This window comes from Chrysochloris asiatica, unplaced genomic scaffold, assembly GCF_000296735.1.
Source record: "Chrysochloris asiatica unplaced genomic scaffold, ChrAsi1.0 scaffold00060, whole genome shotgun sequence".
Lineage (NCBI taxonomy): Eukaryota > Metazoa > Chordata > Mammalia > Afrosoricida > Chrysochloridae > Chrysochloris > Chrysochloris asiatica.
In genome coordinates, this window is record NW_006408578.1 from 11,461,153 (window position 1) to 11,469,921 (window position 8,769).

The window sequence follows — 8,769 nt, forward strand, 5'->3', positions numbered from 1 at the left end:
GGTAGAATTCTGGTCTTTCATGCAGGAGATGTGGGTTTGATTCTAGTCAATGAGCCTCAGGCCTGGCCACCCACAGCCTCTTATTATGGAGTTCTGGTATGGAGTTGTTGGATATACACTGAACCACAAGGACAGTTTGAACCACAAGGTCGGTGGTTCAAACTCACCAGCTCCTCCTCGGAAACCCTATACAGGGTCACTATGAGTCAGAACTGACTCGATGGCACTTAACAACAACAACAAATCATAATAGCCAAAAGGTGGAAGTAACTCAAGTGCCCATTTGGATAAATAAAATGCAGAATATTCATACAATAGACAACTATTTAACTATAAAGATAATGAAGTTCTGATACATGCCATGACATATGTGAACCTTGAAAACAATATGCTAAGTTAAATAAGTCAGGCACAATAAAAATAAGCCCAGATACATACAAGTATTATATGAGTCCTCTTATTGTTCTTAGGTACCATCAAGTCTGTACCTACTATAGCAACCCAAGGCACAACAGAACAAAACACTGCCTGGTTATGCACCAACTTCACAATCCTTGCTACACTTGAGCCTATTGCTGCTGCTACTGTACCAATCCATCTTACTGGGGGTTTCTCTGTCTTGCTGACCCTCCACTTTACCAAGTATCATGCCTTTCTCCAGGGACTGGTCCCTCCTGATAATATATATCCGAAATATGAAAGATAAAATCTGGTGATACTGGCTTCTAAGGAGCACTCTGGTTGTACTTCTTCCAACACAGATTTGTTTTCTCTTTTGGCAGTCCATGGTACTTTTAATATTCTCCTCCAATGCATCAGTTCTTCTATGATCTTCTTTATTCTTTGCCCAACTTGCACATGTATATGAGGTTATTGAAAATATCATGGTTTGGGTCAGGTGCAACTTAGTCCCAAATTGATATCTTTGCTCTTGAACACGTTTAAGAGGACTTTTGTAGCAGATTTGCCAAATGCAATACATTGTTTGATTTTTTGACTATAGCTTGAGTGTTGATGGTTGATCCAAACAAAATGAGGCCTTTGACAACTTCAATATTTTCTCCATTTATCTTGTTATTTATTGGTCCAGTGGTGAGGATTTTTGTTTTCTTTACACTGAGGTACAAAATATACCAAAGGCTGTGGTCTTTGATCTTCATCAGTAAGTATTTTAAGTCCTCCTCACTTTCAGTAAGCAAGGTTGTATCACAGGATGTTAATGAATCTTCCTCCAATCCTGATGCCACATTCTTCTTATTAATCCAGCTTCTCAGATTATTTACTCAGTGTACAGATTGAATAAGTATGGTGAAAGAATACAACCCTGGGACACTTACATATGCTTTTTTATTGTTGTTGTGCCTTTAAATTGATACTGATTTATGGTGACTCTATAGGACAGTATACAACTGCCCCTTAAGGTTTCCAGTGCCCATAAAAGCAGCAGTTAAGAAATCAAATAACTCATTGCATAGGGCAAATCTCTTGCAAAAAGATCTCTTTAAAGTGTTTAAAAGCAAAGATTATCACCTTGCGGACTAAGGTGCACCTAGCCAAAGCCATGGTATTTTCAATCTTAAAATATGAATGCAAAAGCTGGACAATGGATAAAGAAGGCCAAAGAAGAACTGACGCATTTGAATTATGGTGCTGAAGGAAAATATTGAAGTTACCATGGATTGCCAGGGGAACAAACAAATTGGTCTTGGAAGAGGTACAACCAGAATGTTCCTTAGAAGCAAAGGTAGTGAGACGTCTTCTCAGGTACCTTGGACATGTTTGCAAGAGGGACTAGTCCTTGGAGAGTCCTTTACCATGTTTGGTAAAGTAGAGTGGCAATGAAAAGAGAAAGACCCTCAGTGCTATTGGCTACAAATAATGGGCTCAAACTAAGCAATGATCGTGAATATAGTGCAGGGCTGGACAGTGTTCCTATGTATCTGAACTGAGCCACAACATTAACAACAACATATGGGAACAGATAACCAAGTCTTTTCTCCTGAGGAGCTGCTGGGTTGGTTTGAACCACTAACCTTTTGTTTAGTAGCCAAACACTTAACCATTTCACCACCCATGCTTCCTAATTAAGTATCTATACCAAGTAAATATTTGAAGAGAAAAAGTTATTAGTGGTTACCAGGGCCTGGGAGGGAGAGGGAAAAGAGATGTTATTACTTAAAGAATTCTGAAATTCGTTTGGAAATTATCATAAGTGGTAGTTGTACAAAATGGTGAATGCAGTTAATGTCACTGAATTATACCCTTAATAATAGTTACAGTGTCACCAGGAGAATCAGATGATGCCTGGCTACCACCATTGACTATTTTAATCAAGACCACAGTAGATGGACCCTGATAGAATGGGAGCAGCACGTGGAACAGAAATTCAAATTCCTAAAACAAATTACGTTAAATTAAAAAATAAGCATGACTTACTAGACTGGTGGAGACTGGAGAGTCCCTGAGACTGTTACTCTGAGAAACTTTTCAGACCTTGACCTGAAACTAGTCTCTGAGGTCATTTGGTAGCTAAATAACAGATTGGCTCAAAAATAAGGAAGTACCATGCTCCTTTAAAAGAAGCTCTGGTGGTGTAGTGGTTACGAATCAGGCTATGAACCTTAAGGTCAGCAGTTCAAAACTATCAGCTGTTCCGTGGAAGAAAGATGAGGCTTTCTGCTCCCGTAAAGATTCACAGCCTCAGAAACGTTGTACAGGGTCACTAGGAGTTGGAACCGACTTCACGGCACATAACCACCACCACCATGCTCCTTTAAATATAAAAAAATTAAAAAAAATCACTTGTATGAGACCAAACAGTAAGAATTACTTTAAAACAAAGAGGATAATGCAAGGGGGCAGACAAACTAGACTAATGGAAACAGAACAATCAGAAAAGAAATGAGAATGTTCACAAATTGTGAGGAATGTAACCAATGTCACTGAACAATCTGTACAGAAATTGCTGAATGGGAGTGTAAACTGCTATGTAAATATTCATAGAAAACACAGTGAAATACTATTTTTTTAAAAATAGTGATAATACGGTGCCAAAAGCTTTGGCATATATATTTTACTACAATAATATTTTTTAAAAAACTAGATACACTTCTTTTCAGTGCCTTTGCTCTCCCAGTTAACTGATGGTTGTTATTAGCTGCTTTGGGACTGTGTTTGACTCATGAGTACCCTATGTACAGAGCAGAACTGTGCCATAGGGATGTTCGATGGCTATTCCTTTCTGGAAGCAAATCACCAGCTCTGTCTTCCAAAGTGCTTTGGGGTGGGATTGAACAGCCGATGTTTTCACTAGTAGTTGAGTGCTTAACCCTTTGTACCATGTAGGGACTCCACTATTGAAACTAGGAAAGCTATTTTTGTGTGTTGTTTTATTTTTGTTTTAAATCCAATTAAAAGCTAGAAATAATTTTCCTGACTTCATCTACTAAGAATATTCTTATTTTTTAGAACTGGAAAGACTCTTTCATCTGCTTGTTGTATTTAGCATTTTATATGTGAAAAATAAGTTGAGGAGAGAGCTGCTGAGGGCTCTTGGGAAGTCCCTGGCTGGTGAGCAGCGGAGTCACCAGAACCCTGGCTCTGGGACCCAGCTCATTCCACTGCCTGTTTCAGCCTGAACCTCAAGGCCCAACATTGTCTGGAACTCAGTGTTCTTAAAACACCTTCAGCAAAAGCATAAAGACAGTATTCATTATATTTCACTGCCTTATCCAAGTTGTAAAAGAATAAAGACATTTTTTGTTAAAAGAAGATAATGCATCATTGGGCAATGGTCATGAATTCAATGTCCTAATCTAGGAAAAAGAAAGACAGGCACACTTCTACTTTATGGTACAACAGTATCATTACAGGAAGAAATCTTCCAAATAAAACAAGTTATTGGCAGTAACATGTGGGGTTTCCCATCAGTGTTAACATGAAATGCCATATCAGGAAGCCCCAACTGTCAATGTTAAAAGGACAAAGGATTCATAAAGGGGATGTTGTCAGGATTTGCTTTTTCAATGGGTCTCTCCAATTCCTTTTATTCTCTGTTCTTTGTAAATCTCTAAACACCAAAATATAATCTTAATTTTATATATTTGACTTTGTGATTAATTTGATTCATGTAGGATTTAAAGGTGAAAGTATACCGCGTAACCTTTACAAAATCATTTCTAGTTATTAAAGTTATTTAAATAATACGAATTCTAAATCCCCATATATTATAATTTGCCCTGAAGTGATAACTGAAAAGTTAAAAGCTAAAAGAAAGAGAAAATAATTTGTGCATAACGGGACATTTTTCATTCAAGCTTTAAATCTTAACGGTCGATACTTTGTTCCCACCAGTTACATTTCATATATTATGAAACAAAAGGAGCTCTGGTAGCGTAGTGGTTACGAGTTGGGATGCTAATCTCACGGTCAGCAGTTTGAATCTATCAGTTGGTCCATGGGAGAAAGATGAGGCTTTCTGCTCCTGGAAAGACTTACAGCCTTGGAAACCCTATGCAGGGTCACTATGAGTCGGAACCAAATCCACAGCACATCACCACCATGAAACAAAATCACAGTTTGCTAAACACAGTACTCTTCATCTTAGGCCTATAATGAAACAAAAGGAAGTGTAGTTGAAGCCAATACTATTCCGAGCAAAGGGTGCACATTTATTCCGATTTGCAGTGAGTTATAGAAAATAGAGGTTTGCATGCTTCTATGATGCTGGACCTCTGTGAGGAGCTTTCGAACTAAGACAAACAGAAAAAATGGTCTGGAAATCTCTCATAAATCAGCCAAATAAAATCCTATGGATTACAGTGGTTCAATCCCAGGAGTCAAGGTTGATTCAATGGTAACTAAGAACAAAATAGAAAATGGGCATGAGAAAAACAGAACATTACAACAGAAAAACACAATTTGATTACCTAAAGGCAATAATGGGATATCCAGATCGATCCATATATTTCAAAAATATCAATTAAAATATTATATCACATCCTGTTGTGGCACTGTACAATAAGCACTGGACTGCTAACCACAAGGTTGGCTGTTCAAACCCACCAATTGATCCTGATAAACCCTAGACAGGGTTGCTATGTGTCAGAACTGACTCGATGGCACTTGGCATGTTTTATATTTTGTTGTTGTTAAGTGCCGTTAAGTCGGTTCCGACCCATATATAGTAATCTTTTCATTTTAAGTTTCTTACGACTCCAACACTGGGTTTTGGTTTACAATGAATTACGTATTTTTGTTGCCATTCTGTGCCCTTTGTTGTTGTTGTTGTTGTTGTTAAGTGCCTTAGAGTTACTTCCGACTCATAGCGACCCTAAACAGTGTTTCCGAGGAGCGACTGATGTGTATGAGCTGCCAACCTTGTGGTTCACAGTCCAGTGCTGATCCTACAGCGCCATACCAGGAATCAATTCTGAATCCTAATAGCCCTGTACGACAGAGTATAACAGCCCCATAAGGTTCCCAAGGTTGTAAATCTTTACAGATGACAGCCACATCTTTCTCCCACACATAACTGCTAGCTTCAAACCGAAAACCTTCTAATTAATAGCCCAGTACTTAACCATTATGCCACCTGAGCTCCTGATTTATGTCATAATGATAATAAAATCAGTCTCTGAGAAAGCTGAAGTTGGAAGAAACCCAATAGACAATTTAAGGCTGTGGTGACTCTGTAGGATAAGCACTGGGCTGTGAACCACAAGTTTCACAGTTTGAGGCGACCAACCAATCCTTGGGGGAAAGAAGAAGCTTTCTGCTTCCACAAATATTTCATCCTTGGAAACCCTATACAGGATTGCTATGAGTTGGAATTGACTCAACAACACTTAACAACAATGATAAACATTTTGGTCTCATGGCAAGGATATGGCTTGGGATCTTTCATTAGCTCTCCTCAGCTTTGTGACATTGGACAAATCACTTCCTTTTCTACATAAAAGGGGATGACAAAACCGACTTCATATCCTTGTTTCACCAGGTATTGTATCAGCTGTGCTTTCCTCGCATGTGTTGGAATAGAACTGTGTCCTATACGTTGTCAATGACTGATTTTTCAGAAGTAGATTGCCAAGCCTTTTTTATAAGATGCCACAAGGTGAATTCGAACCTCCAACCTGTTGGTTAGTAGCCAAACATGTTCATTGTTTGTGCTACCCAGGGACTCCTTTTATCAAGAAAGTGCCTAATTAATTCACATTAAAGGAAATAACTGGTTATTACTTTGCTTGGAAATTCACATAGCTCTCTGAGAGACTACATTCCATATAATACGAAGGAGATAAGATTTCAAAAGGTGTCTGGTCATCACCACTTTGAAAACTTGAGAGCACAATTAGTCCAGGCACATTAACTTGACACATCAACTGTGGTAACTGTGACATCTCTAAATGGGACCTTCATCCCATGACAGGCAGCTCTCGTTCTTTATAAACCTTACCCAGCTCATGGAATCTGCTCTCTCTCATAGTATTAAAGCTTATCTTTGGAAGTGGGCTTTAACTTCTCCTCTGGTGGCTCTTTAAGAAGCCCACACTCCTTTCTGAAGTCTGATTCTTCAGCATGGTCCCTGCGTGTTCTGCTGTCGTACCCAGCACCATCAGGGCTCTCTTCCTGACAGCTGGCCTGCACTTTGTTCTGGGAATTTCCAGAGCTGGTTCACTTCATCTTTCTTAATTTATGGTGTCACAGGTGTATTTCTGAACAATTTAATAAGTATAATTGAATTTGCCATATTCCAAGCATGTTGTTTCACAAAATTCTATTCATTGGGCTGCTTTCTAATGAGGGACACTAGTAATTACCTTCCTGATGTATGATACTTTATCATCTAGGCATCCCTGCAGAAACAGAAAATTCTTGACACCTGTGTTTCTCTTCCAATCATGACAGTGATCATTGGCTGACAGCCAATGGCAAAGAAATGTTTTGACAAGCTGAGACATTTGAAAGGATTTTTCATCTGCTAGAAATGTACTGAAAGTTTCCCTAGTTTCTCTTGGAAAGAAAGTCTACCAGATTAACAAGCCTTGTCTAAATTCAGAAAAGGAAGACCAGATCATTATATGTATCCATTTAGTTTAGAGCCTTTTTGAGCTTAGCCAGTTGAAGGGTTTGATTATCTTATAGGGAAGCTTTATGGGTATCTATGCCCACGCGTTAACATAGGTTAAAATGCCTTTCCATGAATGTTCTTGAGGGTTCATGTTAATGTGCAGCATTATTACTCCATAGAAGGAAAATGAGATGTCGTGTAGAAGACAAAATGGAACCAACGTATCAAATTGAAGCCAAAGAAGAACCACGTTTCGTGGAGAAGAGCTGTCACAGAAATGACATCTTGTACGTCTTTGTCTAAGTGGATAAACAGATTGCTTAAACAGTGTAGATTGCTTAAGGTGTGTAGTCATTTGGGGGTTCCTTTTGGAAATCATGTGCATTTTTAATAAGCCCTGAACTGTTTGACTGGCTAATGTTAGGAGAGAAGGCTAATTTTATCAGACTGTTTCTTAATAGAAGAAATGACAGCGAATTTTACATTGTTTGATCCACATTGAATGGATGTCAAATGTACTTGCTTTTGGATCACAAAATTACCCCTAAAATGAGAGGCAGCTGGAGGCAATAGAAAGAAGGCTGGCTCAGGTACAGATCACACTATCTTTAAACACGATTGTGCTGCTACTACTTCTGCCATCCTGGCCTTTCATTTCTATGCATGCAAAATGAGTCCTGGTATGACTCTGTAGGATAAGCACTGAACTGGGAACCTCAAGGTCAGCAGTTCAACCCACCAACCACTCTTGGAAACCCTAGACAAGGTCACTATGAGTTGGACTTGATGGCACTCAACAGTAACAACAGAAAGAACTGCTCAGACAAGATGATCTCTAATGCTTGGAATGGAAGTTCTCATCATTCCATTCTTGACTCAACAGTGAAAGCGTCCAAATATTCTACTTGTTAGCTGTCTGCACTCTTTGTTTCATACCTTAGCCTTGGCCATTATTTAGAATATTTAACTCCTCACAGCATGATTCTCTTCATATTCCTGGGGTCTTCAAGACCATATTCTAAATTATTTAACATTTGGCCACTATTTACTCACTATTTTTTATATGGTCATTGTGGGTAATCATGACAGTTTTTATCCCCTTATAATGATCAATCAAAATATAGCAGTTTTTAGTAAAGAGAAAATACATAAGAGAATACATTTTTTAAAAAGCATTGCTACAAGAGTTCCAGTTCATACATGCACAGGTCTATTCCAAATAAAATGTGTTTAAATGTGTCTCTGTGACCAGTGGATGGCTGTAGACAAGTTTTTTCAGAAACATACTTGTCATAGTCTTATTGGGGTGCCTTGAAAAAAACAAAACAATTTTGAGGACAGAATTAACAGTAAATTTTTAGTCAAACCTAAGTGGAACATCTTTCCAAATCCTCATAGCTTTGCAACAAGTTTTCAAGAATGCTACTCACACAAAACAGCAATTTTCAGATGGATCAAGTATTTTAACGCAAGTGGGATATGCCTCAGAAATGAGTCAAGATAGAGGCAACAAGATGGAGTAGGCAGAAAGGCTGTACGGATCCTCAACAACAAAGATATGGAATGCCTAATGAAACAGATATAGATATAAATCTGAGCTTCAAATAAAGGGATTAAAATTTTGACTTACTGTTTACTAGGAAAGAAAGATGAAGAAGATACACATTAAAAAAAGGAGACATACTGGTGACCTATGC